General features: G+C 47.3%; 1 protein-coding gene and 1 pseudogene across 1 annotated transcript in view; both read right to left on the bottom strand.

Moving 5' to 3' along the window:
• The window catches only part of LOC119037808 (patr class I histocompatibility antigen, A-126 alpha chain-like), a 195,358-nt gene that overhangs the window by 121,127 nt on the left and 61,318 nt on the right, over nt 1–12,913 (bottom strand). The window lies entirely within an intron of this gene.
• On the bottom strand, nt 7,868–12,553 carry LOC119065865 (popy class I histocompatibility antigen, alpha chain E-like; annotated as a pseudogene).

Genomic DNA, 12,913 nt, shown 5'->3' with positions numbered 1-12,913 from the left:
AGAATTATGGTTATCAAAGAACTTTCTGTCTGAAGTCTGACAACAAGCTTAAGGCAGCCAAATAGATTAAACCTAATGTTCTTGGGGTAATGTCTCTGGATCTCATCTCTGTGTTCTCCTGTTAGTCTCAAGAGGAAGGAATCTAATTAAAAAAAAAAAATACTCATCCCTGAGTGCGGGCTTGCGAATCAAAGAATTGTGGTTGATTCCCAGTCAGGACACATGCCTGGATTGCAGGCCAGATCCCAGCAGGGGATGCACAAGAGGCAACCACACATTGCTATTTCTCTCCCTCTCTCCTTCCCTCCTCTTCTAAAGATAAATAAGTAAAATCTTTTTTAAAATGTTTAAAAAAACCTCATCCCTAAGCTCCAAGTTCTCCCATCCTCCTGATTCCTTTTGTGCATTAATGTCTTCCTGTGTATTTGAGACACCCCACCCTTTGAGCCAATATAGAATTTACAAGCATATACAGTTCATCTGGTCTACCAGTTTAGAGTAGAAAAAAGCCAGCTAAGTGGAGTAGGAGCAGCCTTTCTGGGCTAGTGTTGGATGGGGCAGAGAGAGAGGGAAGGAAAGAGAGGAAAAGAGAGTGAGAAACACCAACTTGTTGTTCCACGTATTTATGCATTCATTCATTAATTCTTGTATGTGCCCTGACCAGAACTAAACTCGCATGAAACCTGACCTATCAGGTGGATGCTCTAACCAACTGAGCTACCTGGCCAGGGTATAGTCCATAGTTCTGCACTAGAGAGTCTTGAGGCCCACATGGCGAACACCATCACAGCAGTAGTCTTTTAACTGAAATGTAACCTGTTAAAAAGTCACATGTCAGGGCCATGGTGAAGGACACAAGGACACCTCTCTGGGAGGTCAAGAAAGGAGGCAGGACAAAGGGGAGAAAATGAAGACTTGAGTGACAAAGAAAATATTAACGGATAAAATTGAGACCCAGGGGCAGGACCTGCTGACTCACCGCTTCAAGTCTTCCTGGTGGGTCCTTAATGAGTGGCGGCTGGAACTGGGAAGAAATAGGCTTCATGGACACCTGATTGGCCAATGAATCATTCCCTTCCCATTGGCTCCAGGGGACTAGGCCCAAGACTAGGCCCAAGGATAGGTGAAACAAATTCCTCTTTTTTTTTTTTTTTAAATGTTCCCACCTTGGGTGTGGTCTAGCTCTTTGACCCTGGAGTCCTACCAGGGTAGATATTTCAGACTGAGATACCGATTTTGGATTTTCCCAGGGCTTCTGTCTGCTAGAAAATTCCTGCTGGCTCACCAAACTGACTGTTTGGGAAGTGGTGCTGACTTCCTTCTGTGTCTAAGTGATTATCGAAAGGATAAAGTCAGCCCCATTTGCCTAGCAGGCATGTGACCTTGTCAAAGGTGATGGTCATTTTACTCTTCTGAGCCTGTGTCCCCAGTACTGGAAATTACCGGAAAGCAAGAACAGAACTAGCCTCTCCCTATAGCCACAGGGGGAAGATAACATCTGAACAGACTGCAGCCTGCGGTTATAGCCAACAATCCTCAGACCACACAACAGCACCTCCTCCACCCTTTTTAAATCCAATCATAGTCCAGCAAAAACCCAAAGCCCCCACTCCTCATTTCCCCACCACACCCCTCCCCTTTCTTGCTGAGTGAATAAAACTTGATTCTCTGCACTTCCTTGTCTTTGTGAATTCTTTCCTAGCATCACGACCACCCTAGCAATTATGAAGTTCGTCTAAATGATGGACTCCCTCTTAGATCCGAAATGATGTCGGGCCGTGAACATTCTTCTGTCGCTCAGGAGAGGAACCCAGAGACTGTCTGTCGGCGATGTCATTGGGAGTATGTATAGCATCATGGCTCACGTGTTTCGGGGTGGTTTTCACTCTGCCTTGGGGCTCCCCACTCCCTGCACTCCTCTCTGAACTTCTGTGAGAACTTCATCGTGCAGAAACGATCCTGGTCTTGTTATACATTCGCTCTCTCTTTATAGGAATTCTCTGAGTGAAGGACTGTTATTCTCCTTGATCACCTGAACTAGATGCTCTTGGGATGTCTTTTTTTTGCCATTTATGTTGGTTCTCTGGATGTAATTGGATTTCGATTGTTGTTGGGTCTGTCTTCAGTGGGTCCTTCCCTCCAGCTGGTTGACTGAGGGTCACTCCGCCCACCATGTCTCCTGTGCTGTTGGGCAGAGGCAGATAGGTTGGGCCAAGGCTGATTATTCTGGTTATAAGGATACAAGGCTTTTTTTCTCACTATTGCTCAGTTGTTTGTTCCACGTGGTTTCTCCACAATTGAGTTGTAATTCCAGACTGGCCCTGGGAAGAGGTTAAGCGTGACATCCCATTCACTCCTCTGCCATTCTCCTTCTACCAAGAGTCTTCTCAAAATGTAGACAACGTAATGGAACACTTAAGGAATAAACACACTCAGAACACACTATCTCTGGTGCAGAACCTAAATGAAGAAATAGTTGATGTGTTCGGGTGAGGATTAAAGAAATAGTCACTGTAGAGCAGATTCAAATATATGGTGATGGAAAAAGACTAGACTCTGGGTGGTGAACATACAATGCAATATACAGAGGATATATTATAGGACTGTACCCCAGAAACATATATAATTTTATTAACAAATGTCACCTCAATAAGTTTAATATTTAAGAGAAATAGACATTATAAGGGTTTTTTTTTGTAGGCTCTGCCTCCCAGTCCCAGCTGCATGCCCTCTCCACCCTCCATATTTACCAAATGAAGTGAATTTTGTGTTAATTATTCCCCATGACTTCCTCCCCCACTGCTGTACCTACTGATGTTCTCCTAAGAGATGTGTTTAGTTTTCCCTGGTTTTGAATTAGACTGAAGAGATCCTTCTAAGACTTTTTTCTTTTGCTTCCTATCATGTTCTTCAGAATGTACCAGTGTTAAGTGTGTGTGAACCATTCATTTATTTTCTCCTGCCTTACAGGATGTAAATGTATGAATATATCACAGTGTATCCATTTCACCAGTGGCTGGTTTTGTTTCTCAATTTCTCCTAAGGTGAACAACACTGTTTTTTTTGAACATCCTCGTACTTGTCTCCTTATTTCCATGTGCCTGAATACTGAATTTCTTTTTCTTAAAATAGGTATATATTTTAAAGATTTTATTTATTTATCTTTAGAGAGGAAGGGAAGAAGAGAGGGAGAGAAATATCAATGTGTGGTTGCTTCTCGTGAGCCCCCCGCTGGGGACTGGCCTGCAACCCAGGCATGTGACCATGATCGTGTGGTTCGCAGGCCTGCACTCAATCCACTGAGCTACACCAGCCAGGGCTGAATACTGAATTTCTAAGAAGTGAAATTTCTGGGTCATAGAGGGTTCACAGGCTACTTACACCTATAAATATAAAAATACAAATAATTTTTATATTCATCAAAGCTGCCATTTTATTTATTTATTTTTAATTTTTTAAAAATTTATTTACCTTTAGAGGGGAAGAGAAGGAGAGAGAGAGAGAAACATCAATGTATGGTTGCCTTTTGTGCATCCCCTGCTGGGAACTGGCCTGCAACCCAGGCATGTGCCCTGACTGGGAACCGAACTGAGATTGTCTGGTTCTCAGGCCCGCGCTCAATCCACTGAGCTACACCAGCCAGGGCAAAGCTGCCATTTTAAACTGGAGAACATTTATTATTCTTTTCCGGCTTTATTGAGGTATAATTGACATACAGGGGTGGGCAAACCTAGATTTACAGTTGTGAGTATATGAAACACATAGCTTATTCTTGCATTATTAATTAGTTATTTATTAATGATTTTTATTTCAACTGTACACCTATTTTTACCCATTCCTGTGTAACGATGTATAAGTTTAAGGTGTCCAACCTGTTGATTTGATGCATTTACATATTGCAGTATGATTACCACCATAGTGGATAATCACATCACATCACACAATTACCATTTAAGGTCCAAAAGAGCCCTGACCAGTGTGGCTCATTTTGTTTGGCATCGTTCTGCAAATCAAAAAGTCAATGGTTCGATTCCCTGTCAGGGCACACGCCTGGGTTGCAGGTTCAGTCCCCAGTGGGGGCGCATATGAGAGGCAGCTGATCGAAGTTTCTTTCTCACATTGATGTTTCTCTCCCTCCTGCCTGCTACCCCTCCCTTCCCCTCTCACCAAAAATAAATTAATTAAATCTTCCTAAAAATCTGAAAGAGTTCTTTAATTATTTTTAAAAATTTAAAGGTTTTATTTATTTATTTTTAGAGGGAGGAGAAGGGAGGGAGAGAGGGAGAGAAACATCAATGTGTGGTTGCCTCTTGAGGACCCCTCAGTTAGGACCTGGCCTGCAACACAGGCATGTGCCCCAACCAGGAACCAAATCTGCAACTCAGCTTTGTGCCCTGAATGAGGATTGAACCCACAACCTTTTGGTGTACAGAGCTATGCTCCAGCAAAATGAGCCACTCGGTCAAGGCCGTGTTTGCTTTAACTGAAGGTAAGGTTTTCCACTAGCAAAAACATTTTGACTCACTAAAGGCTCAGATGATAGTTAGTATTTTTATTAACTGTAAAATATATTTTAATAAAGGCATGTACATGACTTTTTTAAAGATAACACTACTGGCCCTGGCTGGGGTAGCTCAGTGGACTGAGCACCAGACTGGGAAGCAAAGGCTTACAATCTCAGTCAGGGCACATGCCTGGGTTGTGGGCCAGGTCCCCATGGGGGGCCAAATGAGAGGCAACTACACATTGATGTTTCTCTTCCACTCTTTCTCCCTCTCATCCCCTCTCTCTAAAAATAAGTAAATAAAATCTTTTTAAAAAAGGTAACACTATTGAACACTTAATAGACTATAGTACAGTAAATCTATATACATATAGGTAAGTTGCATATATATGTGTGTACATATGCAGTTGCAGATATAAGGCTAATGTTCATATACATGGGGAGACCAGACCTTTTGTGTGACTCACTTTGTTGTGATATTTGTTCACTTGGTGGTCTGGAACTGAACCTGAAACATCTCTATGTATGTCCGTATTCTAGATATAAAAATGGTATGTTGTTTACCCAGTACTCAAAAAATACTAGTTGAACCCTGGCTGGTGTGGCTCAGTGGATTGAGCGCAGGCCTGTGAACCAACCAAAGGATCGTGGTTTGATTCCCAGTCAGGGCACATGCCCGGGTTGCAGGCCAGTTCCCAGCAGGGGATGCACGAGAGGCAACCACACATTGATATTTCTCTCCCTCTCTCCTTCCCCTCTAAAAAAAAAAAAAAAATCTCAAGAAATTTTTTTCCAATGACTAAGTTCCCGCTAGTTTTTGCATCCAGAAGTTGTGGGGACTTGTCCTCTTGGCACTGAATGCCTGGTCTGGGGGGCCTGGTGTGGGGCTGGGACTCCTCACCCTTGAGATACCCCTCCTGAATTGTTATCCACCACACCTATGTGGGACCAGCCCAAACAGCATCTGTGCCCCTCCCATCAGCCTGGATGGGTGTGGTTGCTTAAATTCCATAGTTGTCTGGCTTCCATTCAACTTGATTTCTGACGGTTCTGAGCGGTGGTTGTTCTGTACTTTAGTTGTAATTTTGATGTGACTGTACAAGCAGGCAAGCCATGTCTGCTTACACTACCATCTTGACTGGAAGTCCAACAGTGTCTTTATTGATGTGTCCCCAGCCCCCGGCTGTGCTGTGGCAGCCATAGCACAACATGCACTCACACTGCCATCGATGCCCCTGCACTTCCCCACGGTGCTGCCCCTCTAAATCTGCAGGGGCCTCTGCTCTGTGCATCCCCGAGTTTGCACGGGGGCCCCCACTGGAGTGAGAGGCTGGGGGAGACGGTGGCTGAGCAGAGCAGAATCGCAGCAGGAACGTATCTGAGATGAGACGTTACAGGGCCCCTGCTCTCTGCTGATTCCAGAACCCGGTTCCTCTGAGGAGGGTGGGAAAAGGTGGGAGAACCATCACGCCCAGGGAGGTAAGAGCAGGATGAGTCTGAAACTGCACCTCTGGACACCACAGATTCCTGAGTGCAGGGGCCACCCTGGCCATGTGGAGACAATGACAGGCAAAGTGAGTCCTGTTCTGTGAGATGGGGGACACCCAGAGAGAATGAGATGAAAACTCATACACAAGAACTATTCAGCCATAGGAAAAACAAAATACTGCCCTTTGTGACAACATGGACGGACCATGAGAATATCATGTTAAGTGCAATAAGTTGGTTAGAAAAAGCTCAGAACCATATAATTTCACTCACATGTGGGATATAAAACCGAAACTCTTGGGCAAAGACAGCAATGTGGTGGTTAGCTGAGGGAAGGGGATAGGAGGAAGAGGGGCCTAATATATGTTCAGGGAAGATGGTTTGACTTTGGGTGGTGGGCACGCAGTGCAATGTACAGACCCTGTATTGTAGAAATGTGCACCTGGAACCCACAGGAACCTCTTAACCAGTGCACCCCAATACATTTAATAAGAGCACAACCCAATAATTTAATAAACACACCCCAATAATTTTATTTTATTTTTTTAAAAGACTTTATTTATTTATTTTTAGAGATGGGGGAAGGGTTGGAGAAAGAGAGGGAAACATCAATATGTGGTTGCCTTTAGAGCACCTTCCACTAGGGACTGGACACAGACCCAGGCATGTACCCTAGACTGGGAATCAAACTGGCAACCGTTTGGTTTGCAGCTGGTGCTCAATCCACTGAGTCACACCGCCCAGGGCCAAATAATTCTATTTTTAAAAAGCAACAGTAAGTATAATATCTACAAAAACAAACAACAAATGCCCAAAAGGGGCCAATGGGTAGACCCAGCCATGGCCCAGACTGACGCCACCACAGGAAGCCCTCACTGAGCACAGTCCTGGAGCCACCACAAGGTGGCACTCTTGTCCCTGGGATCCCAGGTCCTGGTCGGACAAGGTTCTTTTGAAGTCGCCAAGACAAAGGAGCAACAAAGATGACTTACTTGAGGAATGAGCAGGGTGGGGATGGCCTCACCCCAACTCTGCTAGAGCAGGACAGTCCCCGGGTGGGGGGGGGAGGACACAGATCCCTGTGGGGAGGGTGGCCTGGTGACCAACCCCTCACTGACACTGATAAGAACTCAGACACGTTCTAAGGCCAGTTGCAGAAACTGCAGTCAGGGAATCCTTAAATTCCCAAGGGGAGGCTGCAATGACTGTTTCAGCACCAAGTCCCATAGAAAGCAACTCTGTCACCTGGGAAAGCAAGTTGTCATGAACAAACTCAGGTCAGTCTCAGAAGTGTCACATTCCCCCACAGCAACCACATGCTCAGAATGTCCCACTGATAATCCCCCAACCCCATTTGTGCCCTTCCACCCAATGCCCCCCATTCCCTGCCCACTGGGTCTCACAAGTAAAAGCTGTGAGAGACACCCCAGAGCCCTGGGCACTGTCACTGTCTGGGGAAGACACAACAGCAGAGTTACAGGGTGGGGGAGCCCCCCTCACAGACTCTACCCTACACTCTCCCAAGGGTCCCAGATGTCACCTCCCCAGGCAGCCTAAGTGTTGCTCTCCCTGCCTCTGCCTGTGGGAAGAAAACGTTCTGTGAGAAGTCAGGGGGGAGGCTGGGTCCTGTGACCCTAAAGGAGCCCCACACTCCTGGAGCACAGGGAAGGTTCCAGAACTGTGACTGAACACCCAGGGTGGGATCAGGAAATAGTACATGTGTGGGGACTGGACCAGCTGCCTTCTGGATGTCTGCCCTTAGCAGAGACCCTACACCCTGACCCGCGAACAGCTGGGAATTAGTCTCCATTGCTAGAATCATCAGATGATAAATGTGTCCCTCACTTTCCCCTGGGTCTCACTAAAGAGTCAGTGTTAGGAAATAGGTCCTAGATGGGCAGGCACCCGTGTGGGGACATGATGACCATTAACCAGGCAGACCACACTTCCACCTGGGCTCGACCCCCAGGGGGACAGGGAACTCAGCCCCACCCCTTGCCCACCTGAGCACTTCCTCCTCCACATCACAGCTCCAGCAGCCACAGCTCCAAGGAGACCCAGGGCAGCAGCAATGCCCACTATGGTCATGGTGGTCTGAGGACGGGGCTCTGCGAGGGGAAGGTGAGAGGTCATCCTCAGGCCTGAGTCCTGACCCTGCTCAGGGACACCCTGAGGAGAGAGAGGCTCTGTGCCCACGCCCCCTCCTCACCCCATCTCAGGGTCAGGGGCTCAGGCAGCCCCTGGTGCTGCACATGGCAGGTGTATCTCTGCTCCTCTCCAGGGGGCACGGCCACAGCTGCCCCCTTCTGGAAGGTTCCGTCCCCTGCAGGCCTGGTCTCCACAAGCTCCATGTCCTGGGTCAGGTCCTCCCCTTTACGCTGCCAGGTCAGGGTGATGTCAGCAGGGTAGAAGCCCAGGGCCCAGCACCTCAGGGTGACCTCATGGTCAGAGATGGGGTGGTGGGTGATGTGTGTTTTTGGAGGGTGTGAGGGGAGGGAGAGAAAATTCATGGACTTTGCATGGTGCTCCAGCAGTGCTCATGTGACCACCCTGAGAGTGGACAGGACAGCGGGGGTGTGGGAAGGGAGAGCAACACGCAGAAACCAGCCTGGGTAGGGGCATCTGGGATAATCTCTTATTTCCTGGAAAGTTCCAGAATCAGGGTGAGAACCTAGGGTAGAAGTGTTCAGGTCTCTAAGAGGAGACACAGACTCAGGTGGAGGCTGATGACTCAGAACTAAGTCAGAGTCAGGCCTCCAGAGCAGGTCTCAGCCCCAGAACCAGGGAGAGTGTCCTGGTGCCCCAGGTGCTGCAGGGTGTGAGGGACCCGCTGTGGGTGTTTCAGGGAGAGGCTGGTTCCCTTACTGTCCTTTAGAGAAAGCTGGGCCCGCAGGTGAGTCACAGAATGAGGACACCTGGGGGACATTTCTCTCTCCCGAGCAGGAGGGACATTCTGACGCTCCCCATTTCCCTCCTCTCCTTGTAGGAAGCTGCCCCAGCCCACAGATCCCCTCCTCGGGGAGGCCCGCGCCCTGGCACCTGCCCGAAACAGCGTCTCCTTCCCCAGGAACAGCTGGAGCCAGTCCACTTCACGCGGGTGTCCTCCAGGTAGGCCCTCCAGCCTTCCACGTAATCGTCCTGCACCGTATCGCGCCCGACTGAGATCTGGACCCTGGAGTCAGCCACAGTCGAGGAGCGTCGGTCCACGGTCAGGGCGAAGGTTACGGTGCCGTTGTAGGTGGACTGAGCGAAGCCCCGGAGGAAGCGCCGGTCCGACCCCAGGACGCAGCCGGTCATTTCCTGCTGGGTGTGTTGGCCAGAACCACTTAGCCCAGGCCCAAGGCAGGTGTGTCCCCGCCTGGACCAGTGGCCACCCCCTCGGGGATTAATCCTAAACTGAATGAATGAAAACCCAACCGCGTCAAAATCCCCGCGGGATCCTCCCACGATGAGGGCCAGGCGCGTCCTGCAGCCTCGCGGGGGGCGCTCAGACCCGAACCCTGGAGCGACCCTCGCGGGTCTGTGCGCGTGGGGGTCGCGGCCGGACGCGGCCGCCTGGAGCTCACCGTCCTCGCTGTTGTTGTAGCAGGCGCTCAGGTCGTGCAGGGTGTCTCGGAAATGTTCCTCGAAGTCCTCCATGACCTGCGTGGTCTGCTCGTCCCACCAGTCTGGGTCCTCCTGCTCCAGCCGCGGGGGCTACAGCTGTTGAAATAGCTGAAGCTGTGGGGTCCTGGGGACGGGGAGGACGCGCGTTCTGGGTCCCCAGTCCCGCTGGTAGGCGCAGGGCACCCGGGGGGGGGGGCGGAAAAGGGGGCGGCGGTTGAGAGGAGGCAGTGAGAGAAGGAGCAGGGGCGGGCGAGGGCGAAGGGCGCTCCCCAACCCTCAGCGTCCCTGCCCCAGACTCGGTCCTTGGGCTGAGACCCTGGGAGCCAGGCCTGGGGACCCTGGATTCTGCCCCAATCCCTCCTCCTGCAGAGAGAACTCTGTCCCGCTGTCTCCCCAGTCCCGACCCACGGGCTGTTTTATTCAGCAACTTTCAAATATTTGGATTCAGAACATCTATAGAGTCTTACAAAGTAGGGATAACCCCCCAAATAATTTTGTTGATGTGGGTTATAGCTATCAATATTTACCATACAAAAAACAACCCACCCAAAACAGTTTGAAAAGTCAGTTCGTTTAGAATAATATCAATAAACCATGATATGTTAACAGAAATAATATTTTTATGAAAAACACTATTTCTCAAATACAAGGTAGTGAGAAGAGTGGGTCTGGTTACAGTTTACATTTTTGCAAATCTCAGTTCCTGTCCGTATCCTTAGAAGACCACTGGATCTTTTTGCTTTTAATCTGTTATTATGGTTGCTGTATATCAATTAATATATGGTCTCTGAAATATGTCGGAGGAGCATTTTTAATAACCTTTTCAGGTAAGTATGGGTATTCATCTTGGATAGTAGGCTAAAGCTACACAAGTGGTCGTTCCTGAAAATCCCTTTGCAAAGAGGAACCTGAAACTACACCACTGAGTGTTTCCTATTCTGTTACATGACTTCAGTGGCTCTTGTACTGATGCAGGATTATTGAAAGTGATGCATCGTTTCACTAATGATAGAGATCTCCCAGTGTTGGTGCATTTAATGACACATCATTAAAAAGCACACTTGTTAATGTCACCGCAGACCCCACTGGAAACGGTCGTCAGCTCTGGGGAGCTGTCTGGCTGCCCTGGGGAGACACACGTTTGCAAAACCCTGGGTTTCCTCTGAGAGCTTCCATTCCATCCAGACAGCAAGTGCTGTCAGGTGTCCACTGCCCGTTGACTTTCCTTGAGGGAGAAGCTCAGGTTCATTTGAGAGAGCGTTTGCCAGTTCACCACACCTCAGTCATCACAGCTTCTGTGTCTCTCATTCTCTGAAGTGAACTTGCTGTTCCTTAAAGAAGAGGCCGACTCAGCCCTCACAGGTCACTTTCCTGGACTCATGACACTTGGGAATGTAGCAGAAGTGTTTGTGTACTTTCCTGGTCATCATGGGAGATATTTTATTTTTTTGTTCTCCATTTTCATTAAGGACAGTTAAGAAACTAATCCATTTGTATAATAAATTCAAGATATATTTATCTTCTTCAAAATATTTTAATTTTTCAATGACAGTTGATGTACAATATTATATTAGTTTCAGGTGCGCAACTCTGTGATTAGACATTTATATAACTTATGAAGTGATCCCCTGATAAATCCAGTCCCCACCTGACACCATATGTAGCTATTACAATGTTATGGACTCTATTCCCTGTGCTGTATTTTACATCCCATGACTGTTCTGTAACCACCAGTGTGTGCTTCTTAATCCCTTCCCCTTTTTCACCCAGTCCCCGTAACTCCCCTCCTCTCTGGCGACCTTCAGTCTGTTCCCTGTATGTATGGGTCTGTTTCTGTTCAACTTTTTCATTTACTTTCTCCTTTTTATTCTGCATATAGATGCAATCATCTGACATTTGTCTTTCTCTGTCTGACTTGTTTCACTCAGCAGAACACCCTCCATCATGTTGTTGCCAATGGAGAGATTTCATTCTTTTTGTGTGTGTGGCTTGTCATATTTTGCTGGGTATGTGCACCACTTCTTTATCCAATCATCTATCGATGGACACTTAGGCTGCTTCCCTGCTTGGCTTTTGTAAATAATGCTGCAATGAACACATGGATGTGTATGTGTTTTTGTATTCATGTTTTGAGTTTCTTTGGGTAAATTCCCAGAAGTGGAATGGCTGGGTCCTTCTTTCTCTCTTGTCAGATAGCCTTTTATTTAAAGTCTATTTCGTCTGGTATAAGCATTGATGCCCCAGCTGTTTGTTGTTGATTACCGGTTTCCATTTTTGTGAAATAGCTTTTTCCAACCCTTTAGTTTCAGTCTGCGTTTTTCTTTTAATCTGAATTGAATCTCTTCTAGAGAGCATATATAAAGGTCTTGTTTTGTTATTCATCCAGCTTTTGTAGTGTAGCTGTAATTTTGATGTGGTTGTGGGGTGATGAGAATACTGCATTAACCTCCACAACCGTCTTGATCGGAAGTCAAGATATTTTAAAAATGTCAGTTAAGGATGATGGTTTAGTAATGGTGCAGCTCAACAGCTGCAGGTGGCTGTTGCACACTGGAAGTATGACCTGTGTGCAGAGCAGTTGAACTTTTAATTTTACTTACTTTTAATTTAAAAGCCTTAAGTGTCTTGTAGCTGCCATATGAGACAGTGCTTCTCCAGAATGTTTGTAGTTTTCAGTCTCTCCCCCCATAAGACACTTTGTGACTCAGAGATTGATGTGCATTAAAATTGTCGCCACAAGGAAATCAGGGGTCTTCATTAGTCTGTGAGGATTTAGATACATCCTCAAAATACAGCATGTCTAAGAAAGATTACTTACTATGCACTTAACTACTAGAGTGTGCAGACATTAACCAAAATGTGATGTAACGCCTTATGGTTGTAAATGATCAAAAACGCTTGATGGTAACTATGAACAGTAAGGAACGCTTAATGTGTGTCAGGCAGTACCACCATGGGATCTACATAGAGGGTCAAGTGTAATCTTCAGAGCTAGCCCGTTGGGCACTCAATATGGGATCCCCGTAGGGAACAGAAAAAAGGAGACTCTGAGAGGTTTGGAGTGGTGGAGCTGTGGTGGGAGCCTTGATGACCCACTTTCACTGGGTCCCTTGGCACCTGTTATCCTGAGAAGGACCCAGGCCTGAGTGGTTCTGCCTCAGAACAGCCTGTCGTGTGTGGTGTGTGGTGTGAGGGTGTTTGACATCTTCTGGAAAATATTCCAGTATCTGAGTCCAGGGAATTTTGAAAGTATGCTTATTAAAGCTGTGAACAGTGACACTAAGGAAGGACTTAGGGTAGAAGAAGGAAGTGGAG

Source organism: Artibeus jamaicensis, unplaced genomic scaffold (assembly GCF_021234435.1).
Source record: "Artibeus jamaicensis isolate MK-2021 breed Jamaican fruit bat unplaced genomic scaffold, CSHL_Jam_final contig_723, whole genome shotgun sequence".
NCBI lineage: Eukaryota > Metazoa > Chordata > Mammalia > Chiroptera > Phyllostomidae > Artibeus > Artibeus jamaicensis.
Note: the sequence above shows the minus strand (reverse complement) of the source record. Positions and strands in the feature narration are given on the sequence as shown.